The sequence below is a fragment of the Meles meles genome, chromosome 4, assembly GCF_922984935.1.
Source record: "Meles meles chromosome 4, mMelMel3.1 paternal haplotype, whole genome shotgun sequence".
Taxonomy (NCBI): domain Eukaryota; kingdom Metazoa; phylum Chordata; class Mammalia; order Carnivora; family Mustelidae; genus Meles; species Meles meles.
In genome coordinates this window covers 13,934,595-13,956,710 of record NC_060069.1, presented here as the reverse complement: position 1 = coordinate 13,956,710, position 22,116 = coordinate 13,934,595, and the positions used below count along the sequence as shown (strand labels likewise).

The following is a 22,116-nucleotide window of genomic DNA, read 5'->3' as shown; positions in this document are numbered from 1 at the left end:
TAAAAAAAAAAAAAAAAGCTATCAACTGCCAAGTTGCCATGTTCTCAAAGGAGTGAAAATTCACCTTCAAAGATAAAGAGAAAAAAATCATAAAAACTAAAATCACAGAAATATGAAAAAAGTTTCCTTCAGAGGAATGGAGTTAAAATGAGAATGCAGATGTATCATCCGCAAATCTGGATGATAGAAGACCACGGAAAAAATTCCTCTCTAATTCCGAGATTAAATTACTTTGAACCTAGAATTCGATATCCCACAAAATTACCAATCAAGTATAAAAGCAAACGAAAAACATTTGCGGGCATAGCAAGATGCAGGCAACCTAAAATATGGAGTAGTTGATGTAGTACTCAAATAAGGCAATAGATAGATACATGTATCCATAGGGATATATTGTAAAGAGGAAAGCATAGAAGAAAGGGGAATGTAGCAAAAAACAAAGCAGTTAAACTCTTGATTTAAATGATCATTATTAAGCATTTAAGACATTCATGAAAATTCTGGAATTCTTATGTCCTAGAAATTCCTAAATTCCTAAATAAAATAACAAGGTAATTTAAAAATAACCATGGGAAAACATAAAATAATATTATATTATTTCTTTATATTAATATTTTGGTAAACCTAGATTCCAGAACTCTAGAGTCTAGATTCTAGTGAGTCTTGGGTTATATCTTTATTTCCACTAACCTCTACCTGAAATTTAGCAGGAGCTTCAATGACAAGTCTAAGCAAAAAACATAATGGTATTAGCAATACTTGGGACTTTCATCAGTACAAATCACAGAAATGTATATCTCATTTTTCAGTTCAGGTATGTGAAAATATCACTTACAATAGGCAATAGATCAGCCTATAGGTTGTACATAATCTCCAAGTGCCTGCCTACAGATGTTCCTGCAAATGAGCTGATCACCCCCTCAGACAAATGTGCCCAGTTACCCACATTCTCACGTTCATGCCTCTGCCACCATTTTAGCCTCTATTAGTCTGATTGACCTCTAATTACAAAAAGTTGAAAAGAGATGAGCTCTTTCCATTACTTGCTGACATTTTGTAAACTGGACAGTTGCGATGAGAATCTTTCACTCTCCCTGAGGCAGTACGGTGTTCTGTAACACAGATAACTGAGTGAACTACAAGTATTAAGCCTTGCAAGTTCAAACAAATCACATGATTAGGATAACTGTTTGAAGTAGTATTTCAAGTAACTTATTAGCATTCACAGATGGTGCAAGGATACAGGCTATGCGTGCTGCAAGTTCTGAGCAGCAGAGGTTCCTCCCTTGACTTGGTTTCCTCTTCCATTGCCATTCTGTACACTGAGCTATGAGCTAAAGGCAACACACATCGTATATCACACAAGCAGGTTTTGTGCATTTGAAGTCTAATACGGAGCATATTGAGAATAACATTGGGAGAACACCGTACACATAACTGGGGGGGAAACCCACAACTTACACACATACATTAATTGTAGGAAGGCGGAGACAATCATGTGATTCCACTCATGATAACAGTCCAATTTCACGGTGGACATTTTAAAAAGTGATTCCAGTAAGCAGTCCGTAGACTTCAACCACACAAAGGGTCCATGGCATTAGGTAAAAAATCCCTGATCTAGATCAAGTTGATGTTTTCTAAGAAGATAAAAATTAGCAACACCAGCTCAGGAGGTGGGAAAAAGCACTGGGATAAACCAACAGTCATAGGAAAAACTGAAGGGTAAACAAAGATTTACAGGCACATGCCATCAGCCTTACCACGATGAAAGATCTGTGCCAAAATGCTACCCTCCAACCCTCAATGAACAGATCATTTCTCTTAAGTGCTTTCAATAGTTAGAAAAAGGAAACACGAACAGAAGTGCACCAATTCATTCCACAAATCAAGTAAGATAATCATGATATCAAGATTAATATGTACCTTAGAAAATATGTACCTTAGAAAAGGTAATGTGTACCTTAGAAAACCATTAGAGCGATATTACTTTTAAAGATGTACAAATTTCCTAAATGAAATAACAAGAAAGCAAATAAATTCTCTCCAGGGTAGCAAGAAAGAAGGTGAGAAAAGATCTGCAATTGAGAAGGTTGATAAATTGGTCTACGAAAATTGAAGCTTTGATTGTCTTTACATTAGAAGGCACTACCAACCTCTAAGAGGAAAGCTGGAGGAGATTGGGGGAACAGGGCATTTGAAGGGAATGGAGGCAGTTTGAAGGAATTGTGGCAGACAGTGGGAGAGTGATTTAACAAGAGAAATAATTAGGATTGCTGGGTAGGGTTAAGTGTCTGTTGCTGCTTTTTGGTGAATATTTCTTTTTTTTCCCCCATTTATTTTTATTTATTTAATTTTTTTAAACTGAGGTATAATCAACATAGAGTGTTACAGTAGTTTCAAGTACAATATAATAATCCAAAAATTCTACACATTCCTCAGGGCTCACCACTGTAACTGCCTTCTTATCTCCTTCCCCTTCTTTATCCATCGCCTCACCCATACCTCTCTGGCAACCACCAATTTGTTCTCTGTATTTAACAGTCTGCTGGGGGTGGGGGGGTGAGGGTTGTTGTCTCTTTGTTTTCTTGTTTTTATTTTTGTTTTTTAAGACTTATTTATTTATTAGAGAGAGAGAGGGCAGAGAGGAGGGGGAGGGGCAGCGGGAGAGGGAGAGAATCTCAAACAGATTCTCCACTCAGCAGAGAGCCCCACCCACCCTGAGATCACGAGCTGAACTGAAATCAATAGTTGGACGCTTAGCCCACTGAGCCACCCAGGCGCCCCAAGTGTCTGAGGTTTGTTGTTTGTTTGTTTGTCTCCTCGGGGTTTCTTTTCTTTCTTTTTTTCTTTTTCTCTTTCTTTCTTTTTTCTTTTTTTTTCCCCACATATGGGTTTTCTTCAACAATGCTTGTGTGCTTGGTTATATAGGCCCTTGAGAGTTGTTTCACAGATAGAGACGAAAAAGGAGGAAGAATCCAATGACATAATAACTACTTCGTCTGGAAAAGATGAGGATTGAAGAGTTTAGGTCAATAATCTAGAGATCCTGTTGTTAGAACAGAATGGTCTGGTTGAGAGTAGTTGATAAGGAAGATTATTACATATTTCTATTATGTAATACTATGCAGCAATTTAAAAGAATGAAGTAGAACAATATGCATTAAATGTAAACTCCCCAAGATATACTGCTGAATATGTTGAATAATGAAACTGAGACACAGAAATGTGTGTGTGTGTGTGTGTGTGTGTGTGTTCTACCAAATGCAATCGTAGGAAGGAGGGTTTATAACTTTCTATTTATTTTTATTTTACTTTCCTTAGGTTTGAATTTTCCACACCTAGTATGCATTTTAATTTTAAAGGCATAAAAAAGTAAAGCTATTTCCATGTTAGAAAAAAACGTTGTACATAACTCCATCATATAAAGATACCACTGTTAACACTTCTATTTGTTTTCATCCAATATTTTTTTGGTGCAAATATCTTTCCCTTTTAACAGAAGGGAATCACATTGTGCATACTGTTTTTAATCAGCTTATTCTACCTTTTCCATGGCATTAAATATTTCTCTAGTATCATTTTAGTGGCTAAATAAAACCTTGTTGTTAAATATTTATGGTTTATTCAGTTCTTGTTTCTACCAAAAACACTTCCATAAACATCTTGTAGCTATAATTTTGCAAACATCTATGACTATTTTCTTAGCATGAATCCCCCAAAGTAAAAATGCTTGTTTAAAGGTTTTATGCAGAATTCTGAGGCATTCGATAGAAAAGGCCGAACTGCCTTCCAGAAAGATTTTTAAAATTTCAGTCTGTTGGTGACAGTGCTTCTTTCTGTACCATTTTGCCAACACAGAGAATACAATTTTTTTTAAATCTAGGTCCCTAAAACTAGATTTATCATGAAATCAGACTCTCTTTTCATTCTAATTCTATATTAAGTGGTATTTTCAAATTCAAATACATTGTAATGCTGACCTGAATACAGTCTGATTCTGCAGGATACAAAAATCAGAACAATATTTATGTACTTTGTACAGACTTTTTTCCTAAGCTTTTCTTCTTTGTCAGTCAATTACACTGAAAGATTAAGGATTAGGTTTTGAAAGTCTGGTTCTAACCTCCTTCAATGCAAAATTATTAAAATTTAAATATAAGTTTAAAAACTGTGCATTGGACCTTTGTGCCATTGAGGAAGGTCAAGTTCAAGCCCCTTATTTAAAAAGACTTCTCCCTGAGAGATCACCAAAGGAAACCTATTAACATTACATCTTTTCCCTTTCTTTTCCTCTTTGTTCATTTTAAAACAAGGCTGATACTGACTGAAAGCTAATATTGCAGAAAACTGTCATGGCTTATTCTATATTGATACGGCATCAAAATTGAGTATGCTTCCACTGAACTCACTGGACACGATTATTAGTGGAAATCCTTGATGAATTATCCATCTAAACAAAGCCCAGCTGTTTTGTTTTCTAAACAATCCTGGAAAGGACCCGTTAAATATTGCCAACTTGGGCATTGTGTGTTTTTATTTTCAAACAAGAAATTCAGAGTTTGGTCTGGTTGGAGCTGGGTTACTAAACATTCTGTTATTTCTATAAAAGATAGTGCAAGTTTTCAAAAAAGAATGTTGTTTGAAATACTTCAATGCTAACCTTCGAAACTGTGAAATGGCCTAACATTTTTTAATTATTCCTTTTGGAAAGAAAGAACATATATTTGCTTGCTCTTGCTACAGTTGTGTTGTTTACATGCAAAAAAAAAAAAAAAAATCTACGGAAAGAAAGACGAAGATGATGGTTGCAAGTGATTTTATTGTATAGACACAGCCATACTCTTCAAATTAATTATAGTGACAGTGTGAACTTTTATTGTTCATTCGCATATAAAAATTGTAAAAATGCTACAATGCTGGAAAAAAAAGTAGTTGAGGGAGATCAAAGAGGATCAAAAACAATTGAAACCTCTGGTGTCTTAGCAGTTATCAAAGGAAATCACACAACTCTCAAGACACCTAATACTTATTTATTTCATTAAAAAGCACACAGTTGAAGTCAAAAAAGAAAAAAAAAAGATACCACAGTAAAACACTGTTTTTCTCTGTGATTTTACCCAGGGTATTTTCAAACATGTTAAGGCCTCTATATCTTATTTTTAAAATAATTAACTCCCCCCAAAACTAACCTTTTGCTTTATCCACTAATTACCTGTCCACTGACCTATTTCTTTCTTTCATTGCCATGCTCCAATTATAAAAGGTCTACTTAAACCATGTCTATTTCATTTATTCCCAGCACAATTTTTTGTCATATATCAGCTCTATCAACATATTAAGTTGGTAGTTTCGGTTGAGTTACCACATTAGTGTAACGCCATGTGACCAAAGAGGTGCTAGACCATATGGAAATTTACAAAGGAGGTTGGCTGAAACCTGGTTACAGATTTCCTGGAACCCTCACGCACACCAAGGTTATAAGAGGATCAGGTTTGGGAGACAGAAAAGGAATATTTGTGAGGGGGGGTAACTTGAAAAGAACTGCCCAAGTCCAGCTCACAAGAGGGAGGGGAGACATCACCCCTACCCACTTCCCCAAACCTAATGAGAGGGGTTTCAATGAGACCCCTTAAGCTGCAGCTTGACGTGTGTTCCTTGCGGCTGGGGGACACAGAGGACCTTCCTTGACTCCTGTATGGGAAAGCTAAAGGCGCTTGGGCAGCACCATGGGAGCAGAACAGGCATGGCTGGTCTGGGAGGTGATTACCCTTCCCATGACAGTAAGTTCAAGGTGCACAGATCCCAGAGTAGGTGAGTCAGACTTGAGTAATTCAAAATCCTTCCCATGAGGACCACAGAGAGAGTCTGTATGCAGCTGACTGTTGAGAGAGGGAGGGAGGCTGTCAAAGGAGACACTACCACATCAAGGAAATTTCAGTCAGAGAGGACCAGCAGAGGAAACTCCAAAGAACCGACCAAAGTGCCTGTGAGAGAAAGTGTCAGTTGTAAATGTCTGCTAGGCACAAAAAGGATGTGAGCATCTTAAAACGGTACCGCTCCTCTCTTCCAGCCCCGGGTCATAAACCAGTTAGCAAGTGGGAGGAAGAGGAGTTACCTTTAAATCAAGCTGGTTTCATATCGGGAATGGATACACTAATTTCTCAGATGAGATTGTGACCAGAAGACTTTCAGTCACATGAGAAAAACCAGAAAGGTGAAGGAGCCTTTCCAGGTTTTTAAGGAGGAACAAGGAGAGACTACCACCTGGGCAGGCTTAATGGGCATGTAGAAAGCAATCATAAATTGTTTATGGTGATTTCATCCCATGAGTCCTAAATGCTCCATTTCTTTTTTGAAATCACTTTCTCAAAATGGCCAATAATCTTTAAAAGACAATGTAATATGATGAGAAAGTGAAGGGATTTGGAAGCACAAGATCTGAAATCAAATTCCGAATGCACACAGCTAAATAGTTGAGTGTCCTTGGCTGACTCATTGAGCCTCTCTGAACATCATTTTTTAAATCTATATATTTAAGAGGTTAGACTAGGTCATCTCTAAAATCCTTTCCTGCTGTTAATGCTATTTGTCTTAGTTTGGATTCTCAAGAAACAGATCCTGAGACAAGGGTTGTAAGCAACCTGGGAATTCCAGGAAACTTGGTAGAGAAGCAGGAGAATAAGACAGGAAAGGAAGTCAATAAAGGGTGTGTTTTCAAGCCAGTTACCACCGTGGGCCACAGGAGATCAATCCCACTGTGAAACCCAGGGAGGACATGTAGAATAGATCGGCACTGTCCCATGGAAATTGTAGTTTTAAATATTCAAGTAACTGAGTTTTAAAAAAGTAAAAAGAAACAGGTGAAATTAATTTTAATAATTTTTCAACCCACCAAATTGAAAATATTACATTGCAACATGCGAAAATTATTAATGAGATGTTAAAACTTTTCAAAAAAATCTTCTTTGAAGTCAATTTTATACTTAGAGGACAACTTGACTTGGACATTAAATTTTCATCTTGATGTGTATTTAGAGTTTGTAAAATTATAGTTGGAAGAGTACACTCATACGGCCAGGCTTTTCCAAATATACTTAAAAGTGTTCCAATAACTGAGGAGTATCCTTTTACTTAAAATTACTTAAAATGAAATAAAATGTAAAATTCAGTTCTTCAGTCGCCCTAGCCACGCACTGTATGCTCCATAGCCACATGCATGTCAAACAGGCTTCAGAGTGATTCTGTATGAGGGGCAAAAAAGCTGGGGAGCTCACCCACCTCATGGACTGTCCCTGGTTAATGGCTGTTTCTGGGGCCGTTGACAGCTGTGCTCACGACTGAGCTTGCTTACCACCAGAACAAAGCTTCTTACGGAGAGGGGCAGGTGTTCACGGTAAGAAGCCTTCTGCACGTGGAGGTGAATGCCAAGGGGATGTGGGCAGAGCCCTGACAGTGTCAGCGGCTCTGTATGACCTCCGTTTTGTCAGCTATTGTCATGTTTATCAAACCTCTTCTTGATCTCTTGGAAGAAGGTGGAAGATCCAGTTGTTGTTTCAAAGATCTCTCACGGTCAGATCTTTCCTTCCATTGCCGCTGACAGCGCACAGTGTGCAGAGACCCTGCCTTACCTAGCATGGTTTGCCATATTTGCAGCAATTCCATTATTGCCATGTGCTGTGATTCAGGCATGAAGGTAGATGCGGTTGTATATCAGGACCTAGGGGATTTATGATGAGACACTCCCTATCCTAGTCTCCAGAACCAAATCTGATTTTAGGCAGAAAGAATTTAAGATCCAACTTAATACTCTAATACTCTTAATACTCTACTTAATACTCTCTAATACTCTTAGATACTTTAAGTATCTCTACCCCTAGTTCAGCTAAAAGCCTGATGTTGAGACTGTTGTGCCCATGAGACCCATTCAAATTTGCACCATAGTTTGAGGGTCGGAGTCTCTGGTCTCTTCCCTTGAGCCCCAACTTGGCTAATAATGTCTCTATTCACTAAGCCCAGGCAGAATGCAGTCCAGTCAGCCAATTTTCCTGGTAACTGTGCCCTACCTACTTGCCTCATAAACCTCTAGATATCTTGTGACTCTGCCTCCAGCCCCAAATTTATTCTCCAGGACTCCTTGGTCTGTATTGCCTAATGCTTTCTGGCTTGGTGAGGCTAAACCCTCTATGTTCTGCTTACCAGAGTGAAACTCCTCCCATCTCCTCCCTCTTGGCCTGTGCCACCTGTCAGGATCTCATCTGGCCTCCCTGCCTCTACCGTCCTATCCTGTAACATTACACTTAACCAGGTCATGTAATATCACAGTCCCCCAAATAGGATAATACCTGTTTTCAAGCCAAAATGAATGCATATAAGCTATTATCATTCCTCTTTTTTTTCCTAATCTGTTCTGCATTATGAAGTCAGATTCATTTCTTAAAATCTTGCCTTTGACGTGCCAAAATTTGCTAAAGAAGATCCATAACTGTCCTAGATGGAGTCAGGTTTTGGGGAGACAAAAGAAACATATGACAATGTTCCTGACTTCAAGTAGTTTTCAGGCAAATTTGAGAGGCAAGATTCCTATGTATGACAGAATTAGCAAATAGTGTAAAATAGAGACTGGCAAACTTCATCTGTTTTAAAGGGCCAGAAAGCTAATATTTTAGTCATTGTGGACCACATGTTCTATTTGCTGAAACTACTCAACTCTGTCTTTGTACCATGAAAGCAGCGACAGACAACACGTGAAGGAAGGGGCACCGTTGGTCCAATACAACCTCACTGGCCACTGAAGGGGACACTAAAATTTAAATTTCATATCATTTTTCCATGCCATGAAATATTATCTTTTGATTTTCCCCAACCATTTAAAAATATTAACACTTGGGTGCCTGGGTGGCTCAGTCTGTTAAGCATCTGCCTTCAGCTCAGGTCATGATCCCAGGGTCCTGGGATGGAGCCCCTCATGGGGCTCCCTGCTTGGCAGAGAGCCTGCTTCTCTCTCTCGGGAGCTCTGTGATCTCTCTCGCTTTCACCCTTTCTCAAATAAATAAATAAAAATCTTAAAAAGAATATTAACACCCCTCTCAGCTTGCAGACCACGCAAAAAGAGGCAATGGGCAGAATGTATTTAGCTGTCATTGTTTCTCAACCAGTGGTGTAGAACATAATTAAGTACTTAGTTGGTGGTTCAGTTCCAAAATGATACAGAAGTTTAAGCAAGAGACAATCATTGAGATGCCTTTATAGGAAAGTCAAAACTTAAACTGAGTCTGGAAGGTAGTAAAATAATTTGGACAACGAAGGAAAGAAAGAGGCTCTTTTCAGTCAGCAGTAGCATAATCCAAGAGAGATGAGTTGAGTGGGGTACGCTAGCGATGGGGCTACACTGCATAGAGGAGGTCCTTATTATCAACCAGCTGCTGCGTATCTGTTGCACATATATACTTGGCCATGAAGTTGAATAAGTAAAATGTAAACATTTTTCTTTCCCCCCGATTCTGTCCTTGCAGTATTGCTCTTAGAAAAATACGGAACCTTGGGCGCCTGTGTGGCTCAGTCATTTGGGCACCTAACTTCAGCTGGAGTCATGACCACAGGTTGCTGGGATTGAGCCCTGTGTTGTGTGTGTGTGTGTGTGTGGGCGGGGGTCCCTGCTCAGTGGGGCGTCTGCTTCTCCCTCTCCCTCTGTCCCTTCTCCTGCTCATGCTGTTGCTCACTCTTTCTCTCAAATAAATAAATAAAATCTTAAAAAAAGAATATGGAACCTTATTCTTCTAGCCTCCACAACTCGAACTGTCTCCAAATTTTTCTTCTCTGTACTTCTGTGATCTATATTCTGAAATTTCCTCCAATCTCTTTCCTAGTATCTAATTCTCATTTTCAGTGGTGTATAATATACTGTGTAATGCTTCCACTGAGGTGGGATGATATGTTATTTCTAGAATTTCACTTTTTAAAATCTTCTTTTCCTAGTTTCATATTGACTTCTTCTTGGGTTACTGTATTACATCTTTATTTTTATCTTTAAACAAATTATATATACTTACTTAATCGTATAGTTAGATTGTTTTGTTTTTCTCTAGGTTTTAAGGCACTGCTTCTTTTGTTTCTCATGATTATTTGTTTTTCTAGGCAGTTTATAATTTTGATAGCTTACTAAGATCCAATGGGGTTTTTACCTGAGAGATCCTCTTGCTCAAGATTATGAAAGCGTCCCTACAAAGTGGCTTCGCTTTTTCCCCTGCTAAGCCCACAGGGGTTTTACCCATTCCATAAGTTTCTACATTAATTTCTTGACTTCTATACCATGTAGGTAGTATAAATTTGAATCCCACAACCACAGAGAGTAGAGGCTTGCGTTTGATATCTTATGAGTGATTCTTTTCCTATTTATGGCCCCCGGCATAGAGCACACTTCCCTGACACCTCTCTAGGTCAGTGGCTAAAGTTTTCCAGTCTCTCCGGCTTCTTAGCTGACACAGGCCTGACCTTTCACTTCCTGTCCCAGCAACAGCATTACAACTTCAGCCCCTCGCCTTAGGTCCATGGGCCTTATGTCTACGGATCATTGCTCTCTGCTCTGCCACTGAGGGTTTCCCTTCCATTTGAGTTTACCTACATATTTCATTTTAAAAGTTCTAGTTTATCCAGGATTTCTGTACTTGGAGGAACAAGAGAGCCTTACCAAGCACTTCCATCTGACAAATTCATCGAAGACCCAGTGGTTTCTATTTTTAAGGAGAGAATATCAAAACATGTGACAGCTAAGAGGCTGAAAACTTAAAAAAAAAAAAAAGATTTATTTATTTATTTTAGAGATAGCAAGAGAGAGCACGAGTGGGAGGGGCAGAGGAAGAGGGAGAGAGGATCCCAAGCAGACTCCCCACTAAATGCAGAGCCCATCTTGGGGCTTGATCTTTTGACCCTGAGATCATGACCTGAGCTGAAACCAAGAGTTGGATGCTTAACTGACTGAGTCACTGGGCACCCCCAAGAGGATAAAGATTTTAAATGTGCATGGGAAGCATATAAAGATTCTAAAAAAGAAAGGTCCCTCCAGAGACACGGAGATTGGGAGTGCTCTGTGTAATAGATATTTCGTTTGCTGGTTTTTAAGGTTTTTATTTAGAAATAATTTTGTATTGATGGAAGACCTGCAAAGATAGTACAGAGTTGCCATAAACCCTTCACCCAGCTTCCCCCAGCATTAGCATCATGCACAACCAATGATCAAAAGTAAGAAATTAACATTGGCTCAATACTACGACTAGATTACACACTTTTTTCCGATTTCACCAGTTTCTCACCGATGTCCTTCTTCTATTCCGAGGCCCAGTCTCGGGCTCCACATTGTATTTAGTGGTTGTGTCTCTTTAGTCTCCCCCAGTCTGTGACAGTTCTTCAGTTTATCACAGTTTTCCAGGACCTTGACATTCTCGGTGAACACCAGTCAGGTATTCTGTAAAATGTCCCTCGAATTTGCACATGGTTGCTCGTGATCATATTGAAGTCATACATAGGAAAGATACCACATTTGCTGAGGCTATGCAAATATCTACTTTCCCTTTCAAGTTTCGCCCACTAATTTTAGCTTTTATAGGTGGAGGCTGGCTACAGCAGTGTTTACTAGTGTTCTAATGATGATTTGCTATTTCCTTATTTCCTTTTACATTTATTAATTAGAATTATTCTGTTAGGAGGAGTTGTCCTTTCTCCAGCATGTACAGATTTATTTAATAATTTATTTATGTTGGTATGGACTTCTGAGTATTTATCTTGTTCTGTTTCATTAACTGGTACTTTCTTCTGTGGCTGAAATCAGTTTCGGCTTCGGCCATTGAGAGCTATTTGATTGGCTCCTGCGTCCTTTCAACACGCCCCCCTCCTTAGCACTGCCTTGCTTTTGATACTGTAAGATCCTGCAGGCACATCTTGTCTTATCCCTGCCCCAGCTCTGGAATCTATCACTTCTCCAAGAACCCACATAGATGTTTTAAATCACAAGACTATATAGTTCTGAAGGCTCGGCTCTCATCCAGGGAAAGCAGAGAGTCAGAAAAGGAATTGGAAGGACCATGGAGAAGCCCAAGATTCAAAGGAGGAGTAGAGAGGCAGCTGGGATCCGAAGACGGAGACAGAGAAGGAACAGCCGGAGGAGTGGGGGGCGCTCGGAGCCTGGAGTCAGAGAAGCAAGAAAACAGGGCTCGCAGCTTCATTTAGGGTCCTGCATGGGCAACCTCCCTGTTCTCTGCCACCTCACCTCTTCCAGCCAGATCTCCTTATTGCCCCGAGCTAACCAACTCCCTAACTCTGACCGAACCCGCAGGAAGCACAGACTCAACTAACAACTTCAGCTCTACGGACTCTAGACCTCCCCCCTCTAACAGAAGAGTTTCCCCATTTCTTTCTCAGGCCCAATCCCACGCAGCTTTCCCAAGTGGGCAAGTCACACCTTTTCCTAGGAACTTCTCCCAAACTTTAAGCCCACATTTATCATTTGCTTTTTATAAATACTCTGGTTTTTTTCTCTTTAGTTAACTTAATGTTTGGATGATATTCTTTTTAAAATGTTTCTATTTGTTTCATATTATTTATTTCCCAACGATACTGTGGCTCCTTAAGGTCAGAGGCCATATCTTATGGTCTCTGCTTTGCTCAGTAGGTAGTAACATTTAAATACTTAACAGACATTTAATAAATACATTTCAGTTTAAGATTCATATCATCAACAAATCTACCACTCTACTGAGTCTTCAAAGAAATAGCTGGGCACTGGGAAGATTCCAGGAGCTATCTTATCTATGCAGGAATGTTAAAAACTACTCCTTAAGATACAAAGTTAGAATAGTTATGCAAATAGCTTGTGACTTTGATAGTATTCCAGGAAAATGTACCCCTGAGCCAGGGCAATTCCTATGTCTCACCAGGGAATAATTCATTAGGATATTTATGGCTTATCTATTAATAAAGTAAGTCACTACAATATTTTACAGGGCCCATTCTCGATTTGTTTTAAAACAATGATCTGTTTCCATTTTTAAAAAAATCAACTACCTGTTATAGAACTTAACATATAAAGCTCTCAAATTTTCAAAGGACAAGTGGGAGAGTATTAATGGAATTCATTGATTTTTAAAAGCTTAAATATCATTGTTTTTCTTATAAAAAACAATACATACACATTGAAAAAAATCAAGAAAATATAAACAAAAAGAAAGTAAGTCCATAATCCCAACACCCAGAAACAGGTATATTTAATATCTTTTTCCAGCGTTGTTGAGATATAATTGACTTGTTAACAACTTATTGTATAACATACCATCTGTGTATATATATGGGGGTTGTGTGACACACAATTTAGACATTGTGTGTCTAAATGTCTAAAAGATATTTAGAAGACAAAATGTCTTCTAACTTACCTTTTTAAACTAATGTTTCGTGTTTCTCTCGTCATCAAACATTTTCTACATTATTTGTGATGGTGAATGAATTTTATAGGTTGGATGTAGTGTAATTCATGAAACTCCTCTCCTTGTTTGGACACTTGGGGGTTTCCGATTTCCCCCCAACATATGCCATGCTATGATGAACATTATTATGCTTAATGGTGAACATACCCATAAATCCTTAGCATGAGTTACTTTTTTTTTCTTTTTTAAAGATTTTATTTCTTTGAGAGAGAATGAGAGAGAGAGAGCATGAGAGTGGGGAGGGTCAGCGAGACGCCGTCTCCCCGCCAATCAGGGAGTCTGATGCCCATGCTGGACTAGATGCCAGGACTCCAGGATCAGGACCTGAGCTGAAGGGAGTTGCTTAACCAACGGGGCGCCACCCAGCCGCCCCCTTAGCATAAGTTTCTAAGTGCATGGCTCTGTGTGAATGACCATACACGATTTAAGGTTTTTGTTTTTATTTTTTAAATGGCTGTGGCCCGAAGTTGTGTCAATTGACCATCTCAGTCAGTGATAGTCACAGCAACTTTCAAATAATCTATCATTTCAAGTTTTTAAAGGAACCATGGTCACCTTTAGAAAATCTCTCTCTTATGGGAGTGCCCTTTTCCCTGCAACTTTGATTAGTTTTTTAGTATTTTGCTTTCTGATAAAAAAAATGCAAAATGCATTACTTAGTTGCGGATAAAGTACAAGGTCATCTTAAATAAAGAAGTCCAAAGGGGCATGGTTGCAACTCAGAAAAGCAATAGTGAAATTTATTAATTAGGCACCTATTTATGAATCTCTTGACAAGAACAATTTTTTTTAAAAGATTTTATTCATCCATTTGACACACAGAGAGAAAGTGAAAGCAGAAGCAGGGGGAGCAGTAGGCAGAATGAGAGGGAGAGGGAGAAGCAGTATCCTCACTGAGCAGGGAGCTTGACCCAGGGGGCTCAATTCCAGGCCCCTGGGATCATGACCTGAGCTGAAGGCAGACTTTTAATCGACTGAGCCACACAAGCGCCGCAGAACAATTTTTTTTTAAGTAAATTTTCTTGCTTTCTTGGGTTTTATTAGTATTATTTGCACAAGAGATAATATTTTGCACTTCTATTTCAGAGTCATCTATTTTTCTTATACATCAGAATCTGGGTAAGCCAATACTTGTGTGTGTACAAACAATTGAGGGATAGCTGTCACATTTAAAATAAAAAAGTTTCACAGTAGAAATGGATCAGTAGTTATTTATTTGTACTTATTCATCTGTACTTATTTATACACTCACCGCTGCACAAAGAATTTGAGACAACCATATGTTTCAAAATGACAAAAGTAACAAATAACAACATTAAAATTAAGAACAGACCATAGGGCCAAGAAAAAAGGAAAATACAAATCCATCAACGTGAAAGCTGGGCTTGAATTTCAAATTTGGTTACATGAATGGTTTTTCCGTTTGAGACATAAGTCTTTGTTGCTAATTCACATATCAGATTCATTTCATTTGAAACATTAAAACAGCAATTCTCTAATTTCCAATTATTAATATTTATTTCAAGAGAAAAATAAACACAAGAACTGAAAGAAGTAGTTGGTGCATATATGTCTCCATATCTACAGATAAAAATCAGAAGAATGATGTAGGCTATGATTACTTTCAAATAATTGAACAGTTTTCAAAACCAGTCCACTTTCTCTCTCAAAGCTCTGTAAAGGAGAAGATAAAACCAACCTACATTTTTCTTCTACTCCCCTAACATTGATCATGGGTGACGACATCTCTACAAAGTTGCTTTAAATTGAACAGTCCTTTAAACTAATACTGTATTCCTGAAGTTCTTAAACTAATACTGTATTCTTAAAGTATAAAGAAGATGAAGCTGGCATCTAGGAAAAGAGAAACACTCTATTGATCCCTGAAGAGACATTAGGAAAGCCAAAGATGGCGTAAGCAGTCTGTTTGGCAGTGGCAATAGAGCAAGGGAAAGCTATTACTAAATCAGACTGTGCCCACCGGGCTGCAAGAATCCGCACACTGGATCTCATTTTGCAATTTGCAGGATTATTTACATTTTCTGCAAATTGGATAATATGTATCTGTAAGACAAGCAACATTGCTTCTTAAATAAACAAATCATTGCTAAGAGAACGAATAAGTGATTGGCAAAGCCAGATCTGCTTTGGTCAAGTTCATGACCACATTTTTTTTTTATTTTATTTATTTATTTGTCAGAGAGAGAGAGAGAGCACAGGCAGATAGAATGGCAGGCAGAGGCAGAGGGAGAAGCAGGCTCCCCGCCGAGCAAGAAGCCCGATGCGGGACTCGATCCCAGGATGCTGGGATCATGACCTGAGCCGAAGACAGCAGCCCAACCAACTGAGCCACCCAGGCATCCCCATGACCACATTTTGAAGTCACAGATAAGATCGCCAGAGTGTCTACAGGGTCTTCCTGAAAAACACCCCAGTTTCAATGCTGAGAGACTCTGTAAGTGCATTTTACACCTTGGAAGCTCCTAATGGTGGGGGCGGGGAGGGATATGCACATGCACGTGAATAACACTTTCTCCTCCTAGTAATGGTTTTTTGACTGGCATGAGTTGTCTTTTTGATACAAGCAAATTACCTGTTTTTCTAGCTTAAAATTTTGGAAGAACTTTTTTGCAGGTTTAGAGTATGTGTTGAAAAAAACCGACATATTATTTTCCAGGAACTATAATCATTAGAAACTTTTGGAGGAGGGAAGAGATTCATGTAAATTGGCACTGTACAACTCAGGAATTCTGAAAGCTGCAGTTCCTCTTTAATAGAAAATGTTGACTTTTCCTTATGTTGTGAAAGGGAATGACTAAATAAATGACTCTTAGTTCGGGCTTCCAATTAAACTTCAAAAACAGCTCTCCATGTCCAGTGACTTCCTGAATAGTTCTTCTTTCACTCCATCTCACTATGCGCAATAATGTCATATTTTGATTATTATGTTTCTTCTTTGTTTTAACTGGTTTGTTTTATCGCTGGTCTTACAGAGGTACTGCGCATTTTCTATGTGTCTTTAAGCCTGTGGCCAGTAAGCACTTTCCTTATGCCTACTGTGCCAAGGGAAGAGGAAATTCCTCAGAAATGATCTTGGACCCATGCTGCTTGGAGACCAGCAGCATGGCATCATCTGGGAACTTATTAGAAAATCAAACTAATTTGGGGTCTCCACCCCAAACCTATGAAAAGGAATCTGCATTTTAACAAGATCCCTAAATGAAGCAAATGCAAATTAAAGCTTGAGAGGTATTGCCTTAGATAAGCACATTTGCTTTTCCCTGTTCAGGGATTTTTCTTCCTGGCTATCCTTTCATTTAGAAAGAAATGTAGCTGTGTGAGCAGTGGCCCATTTTCAGGTCCCACAAAATAAAAGTAATATTTTTATTTTATATTAACCTATCTTCTAGATATTTGACCTTTTTTATTGTCTGAAAACATCACTTTCCGGGCAGAGGGATTCGTTTTATTACAGCAAGATTGCAAAGAAAAGGAAAGAAAGAGTTATGGCTCAGCCTACAACATCTAATTTTTTTTTTTAATTCTGCAAAAGATGAAACACTTGAAAGTCAAGCTTCATTAAGAGAAAAAGATTTTCTACCAACCAATCTTCCCCCCTTTTTTCAAATCACAAAGCTGATGGATGCAGATTCTAAGTTTTTTCCATAGAATAGAAAAGATATCTATTCTACCTATTATTTAGGTCATGAATTTTTCCCTTCATTAGTTTTACTTGGAAAAATTGTCTATTTATGGAAGAGCCACAAATATAGTATAGGGTTCTCATATACCCTTCATCCAGCTTCATATAGTGCTAATATTTTACAGAACATGATACAATAATTAGAATTAAGAAATTAACATTGGTACCATTCTCAGACTTTATTTGGATCTCCCTAGTTTTCCTACCAATTTTCTTTCTTTTTCAGGGTCCAATCTGTGATATCAGATTGAATTGAGTACATTAGTCTCCTTCTCCAAGCTATGATTGTTTCTTGGTCTTTCCTTGTCTTTCATATTACAGTTTTGAAGGGGAGTAGGTGAAAGTTTAATAGAAGGTCTCTCAATTTGATCTCATGTTTTCTCCTAGACCTAGACTAAATCTATAGGTTTGGGGAAAGAATGTCAGAGAGTAACGTTAGGCCATGAGTGTTTTTCCTTAATGTATAAGGATACGCTGTGGAGGAAATAAAAAGCCAGAAGATTGCTTCTTCTGGTCGCAAGAGACAGTAGGGAGAGAAGGGAGACAGAAGCAGCGCAAGTCGATAAGATGGTATCAGGGTTCTGTCATCAATATCTCTTCCACATACACCTTTTAGGGGCTGATCTTCAGGGGACCAGCAGTTTTGTAACATCTAGGTAAGTAAAGGGTGACCTGAGGCCATCAGGTAGTGGCTCACTCCCAGATTTAGGCTCTAAGCCATGATGTATTGGTAAATGTTTAACAGCTGGCCTAGGGGAGGTGGAGATGAGGGAGGATGAAGCCTTGATTTTTTTTTTTTAAGATTTTATTTATTTATTTGGCAGAGAGAAACACAGCACGAGAGGGGATACAAGCAGGGGGGTGGGAGAGGGAGAAGCAGACTTCCTGCCAAGCAGGGAGCCCGATGCAGGGCTTGATCCTGGGACCCTGGGATCATGACCTGAGCAGAAGCCAGACGATTAACGACTGAGTCACCCAGGCACCCCTTGAGCCTTGATTTATGTTTCCTCATTTCCATGGTGCAAATACTCCTAGCTGATTTGAAGTTATCAACATGACATCACTGAACAAAGTTAGAAAAGCTGTGCGGTAGTACATTATTATATAGTATTTCTACCAAATACATATGCAAAACATAGGTTAATAGTCCAATGTAGTAAAATAAATAGGAGATGATGATTTTGAGTATTACTTATCTTTGCTTTTAATATAACTTATTTAAATGTATGTTCTTATCATTTAGTTTTTAATAATGGCCATGTTGAACAATTACAGTACAAAATTCCTGAAAAACTAACGATTGGCTAGGTTATGAGCTCCTTCCAGGACTCCAGTTTCTAGGGGATTCTGACTATTTGGCTCAGCATCACATCCCCTGGGGCTCAGAAACAACTGAACAGAGGTGGCAGCAGGTGGGTAGACATATAGGACTTAGAAGGCATCCCTGCTAGGACACCTGGGTAGCTCAGTGGTTAAGCCTCTGACTTGATTTCAGCTCGGTCATGATCTCGAGATCATGAGAGTGAGCCCTACATGGGGCTCTAAGCTCAGTGGGAATTCTGCTTGAGATTCTCTCTCCTCCTTCCCCATCCTTCTCAAATACATAAAGAAATCTTTAAAAAAGCAAAAAGAAGGCATTCCTGCCTCCTAATGGCCTTTATGTGGGAAACAGGAGTCTCTGGAACTTCTTACTTCCTCAGTAAGAAGTTCTTCCTCAGAGACTACTGGTAGACTAGCGGCCGTCTAGAAGCAGGGAAAGAGGCCGCAGGGATGGAACTTGGGTACTATGGGAAGTGTTCAGGGCTATGGCAGCACACATCGTTCCTAAAGATTAGATGGGACCTAGTTTCATTTCAGTGGTCCCCATTCCAGAGAAAAAAATGAATGCAAGGATCACGGAGTCTCTCAGGACGGTGCATGCTATAAGGGTGCCATAAGGATAAAATAAGACCCCTGCCATCTTGTCTACCCAAATGCTATCTTGGGAAAGAGAAGGAAGAGGGTAAGAATCTGAGAAAGACTGAGTCATCTAAACAGCATTACTCAAAATGTGGTCTATGGGCCAGTGCCAGTCCCCAAATTATTACTGGTCTGAAGTGAGATAAACACAAGTAAGAATTGGTATTTAGACATTTTTATCACAAACCGCCATTGCCAGGACATCCTAGCATGTGACCAGAGGACTTGTCTCGTTGAACAAGATACAGGCCAGTGCAGATGTGTTGAGTGGGCACTGCGAGCGGCTTGTGCCATGAGCTACATAGTCGTCCTATGCAGGACGACCATGTATTTGATCCAAGATAGAACAGAAAGGTCAACCAATTTTAGAAGCCTTAATCTAAGACTTTTGAAACCCTTCACCTTTGGATGGGAATAACATGCTGAACAGTTCGAACCAGAGGTTCCAAAGTGTGTTCCTTGGACCAATAATAAGCATCGACGGGGAACTCCTTAGAAATGCAAATTGTAAGTTGCTACCAGATGTACAGAATCAGAAACCCTGGGGGTGGGCCCAGCAATATGTGTTTTAACATGCCCTCTAGGTGATTCTGCTGCATTTGGAGTTTAAGAACCACTGGTTAGAATGTTTCAAGTCAGAGACTTATGTTCAAGCTGCAGAAAAAGAAACACTATTAATTAAGTGCAAATTTTTCTTGCTAAAATGCAGAGTTGGAACCCATGATGATCAGACCAGGTAAAGAAAAAGAAAAAATCTGAATTTGCTTTGTGTTTCTGAGCAATACACAAGTGAGTGAGGCCAAGATGCTAAAGCTGAATACTTTTAGTGGGTGATCCTTTTTTATCTTCCTCTGAAAGCTTACCCACAGGGCCGTGACTCCACTTTGCAGGCGTAATTCATTTCCCAGCCCACATCAGCTTGTTGTTGTTGTTGTTGTTTTACCAAAACAGGGTCACAGTACAGGAACAGAAGACTTTCTCTAGCTTTACTCACCACATAATTGCTGGATTTCTGGCTTTCCTGCATTCCTACGACGACTGTTAATAGTTCAGGAGGCCCCCTTGGCTATTTTGTGTCATCTGTCCTTTTCTTCCTTTGCTCTCAGTTCCTGGTGCCCCTAGTATGTAACCTTCTCCATGTTTCTGCTCCTCCCAGGCAGGGATGATGCAGGTCGAGCTTAGAATCTGGCCAACCTGGACATCGGCTATATCACAGCCCAGAAATTCTGCTCCCGATCAGTGCTTCATTTTTTCCTGGGGGAAGTCACCCAGGGCTCAGAGGATCTGCTAAGGCAGTCTTTCTCAGCTCATGTGCACGCAAGTCACCTGGGGCTCTTGCTGTCATGCAGGTCTGAGCCTGCAGGTTTCGGGTGGGCCTGAGGAGCTGCATTTCTCACAAACTCCCGGGTGACACTGATGTTACCAGTGTGTAGGCAATATTTTGAGAAACAAGGCTCAGAGCAGTGATTCTCCTAATTTCACAAGGTCTTCTCCCCAAGTCTTCAACACAGCTGAGGGTGCAGAGTTGTAGGGTGGCCATCTGCCCTGGTTTGACAGGGATTATCCCCAACATCCTGAGTCCTGAGCAAACCCAGATGATCCGTCATCCCAACAGCCCCAAACCACTCTCAACAGCCCTCATCCTTCTCCTCTCCACTCCCTCCCCACCTGGGCTTCTAGACTCTCTTTTAAGATAACTGCTTCCCCCCAGGTTCTTCATTTCTCTTCCATACAATACCTTCCCTTTGGGCAGACCCATCTCCACCAGCCCTAAAGACAGAGCTGCATTTTTCAGCTAGTGAGGCCAGTTGTAGGAAGAGCTGCCCATTTGTCTCGGTAGGGAAGGTTCCATTTCCTGTTTCCCCACAGCTGGTCAGGACTAAGAGACCCCTCTGAGATCAGTGAGGACCATATTTAATAGTTAACTCATTTATTTTCACAGAAACTTTCTCATCCTGTCTGGTCTCTGTAGACCAAGCAGGTTTCTCCAGTGCTTGGGAATAATGCCGGCTCTGCTTTGCCTCTTAGCTGATGATGTGGCTATTATCTGGAATCAGGAAAAATCAAAATCTTTCACTCTGGAGCTTGGTGAATACAATGTGTTTTCCAGTATTTCCAGTGGTGTTTTTTTACATCGAAACCATAAATTCTTTTAGGCAAAGCTTCATGCCTCATCATCCTAGAAATACAGTTCTGATTATATCCATCCACAGCTAAAAACCTTCATTAACACTGAATTTACAACAGAATTATTTCCAAACTTCCTGCATTAGTACAAAGTAATGGTTCTCAAAACTTTGCTTTGCACCAGAATGACCTAGAGGGATTGTTGAAACAGATTGTCCGCCCCACTCCTGAGTTTCAGATTCAGTAGGCCTAGGTGGGGGCCCAGGAACTTGTATTTCTAATGAGTTCCCAGATGATGCTGGTCCACAGAACTTACTCTGAGGACCGCTGCTTTCCATCCACCCCCCTAGCTATGGGTTACACTCCAACACCCAGCTACACCACATATATTCAAAGACAACCCTTTATTCCGTGTTCATATTGCATGTTCTCCTACTCTGTGCCTTTGTTTTGTTTCATTCATTTATTTACTCGCTGTCTTAGTCCCCTTAGGCTACTATAACCAAACACCACATGTGGGTGGCTTAAACAACAGATGTCTATTGTCACGGTTCTGGAGGCTGGAAAGTCCAAGATCAAGGTACCAGGAGATTCAGTTCTTGGTGAGAGCCCTCTTCTTGGCTTGTAGATGGCTGCCTTCTCACTGTATCATCACATGGTGGAGAAAGAACATGCTGGCATCTCCTCCTTTTCTTGTAAGGACTAATTCCATCATGGGGCTTTGCCCTCATGGCCTCATATAAACCTAATTACCTACTAAAGAGCCCCAGCTCCTAATACTACCACATTAGGAGATGCGATTTCAGCATATGGATTTTGGGGGGACACAGACATTCAGTCCACAACATTCAT

General features: G+C 39.7%; 1 protein-coding gene across 1 annotated transcript in view; it reads right to left on the bottom strand.

The window, feature by feature from the left end:
* Positions 1-5,899: 5,899 nt before the first annotated feature.
* LOC123940045 (predicted GPI-anchored protein 58) overlaps positions 5,900-22,116 on the bottom strand; it is a 36,971-nt gene continuing 20,754 nt past the window's right edge. The window contains exon 9 of the mRNA XM_046002330.1: positions 5,900-5,987. The gene's annotated coding sequence lies outside the window, so the exon portion shown is untranslated. The remainder of the gene's footprint in view (positions 5,988-22,116) is intronic.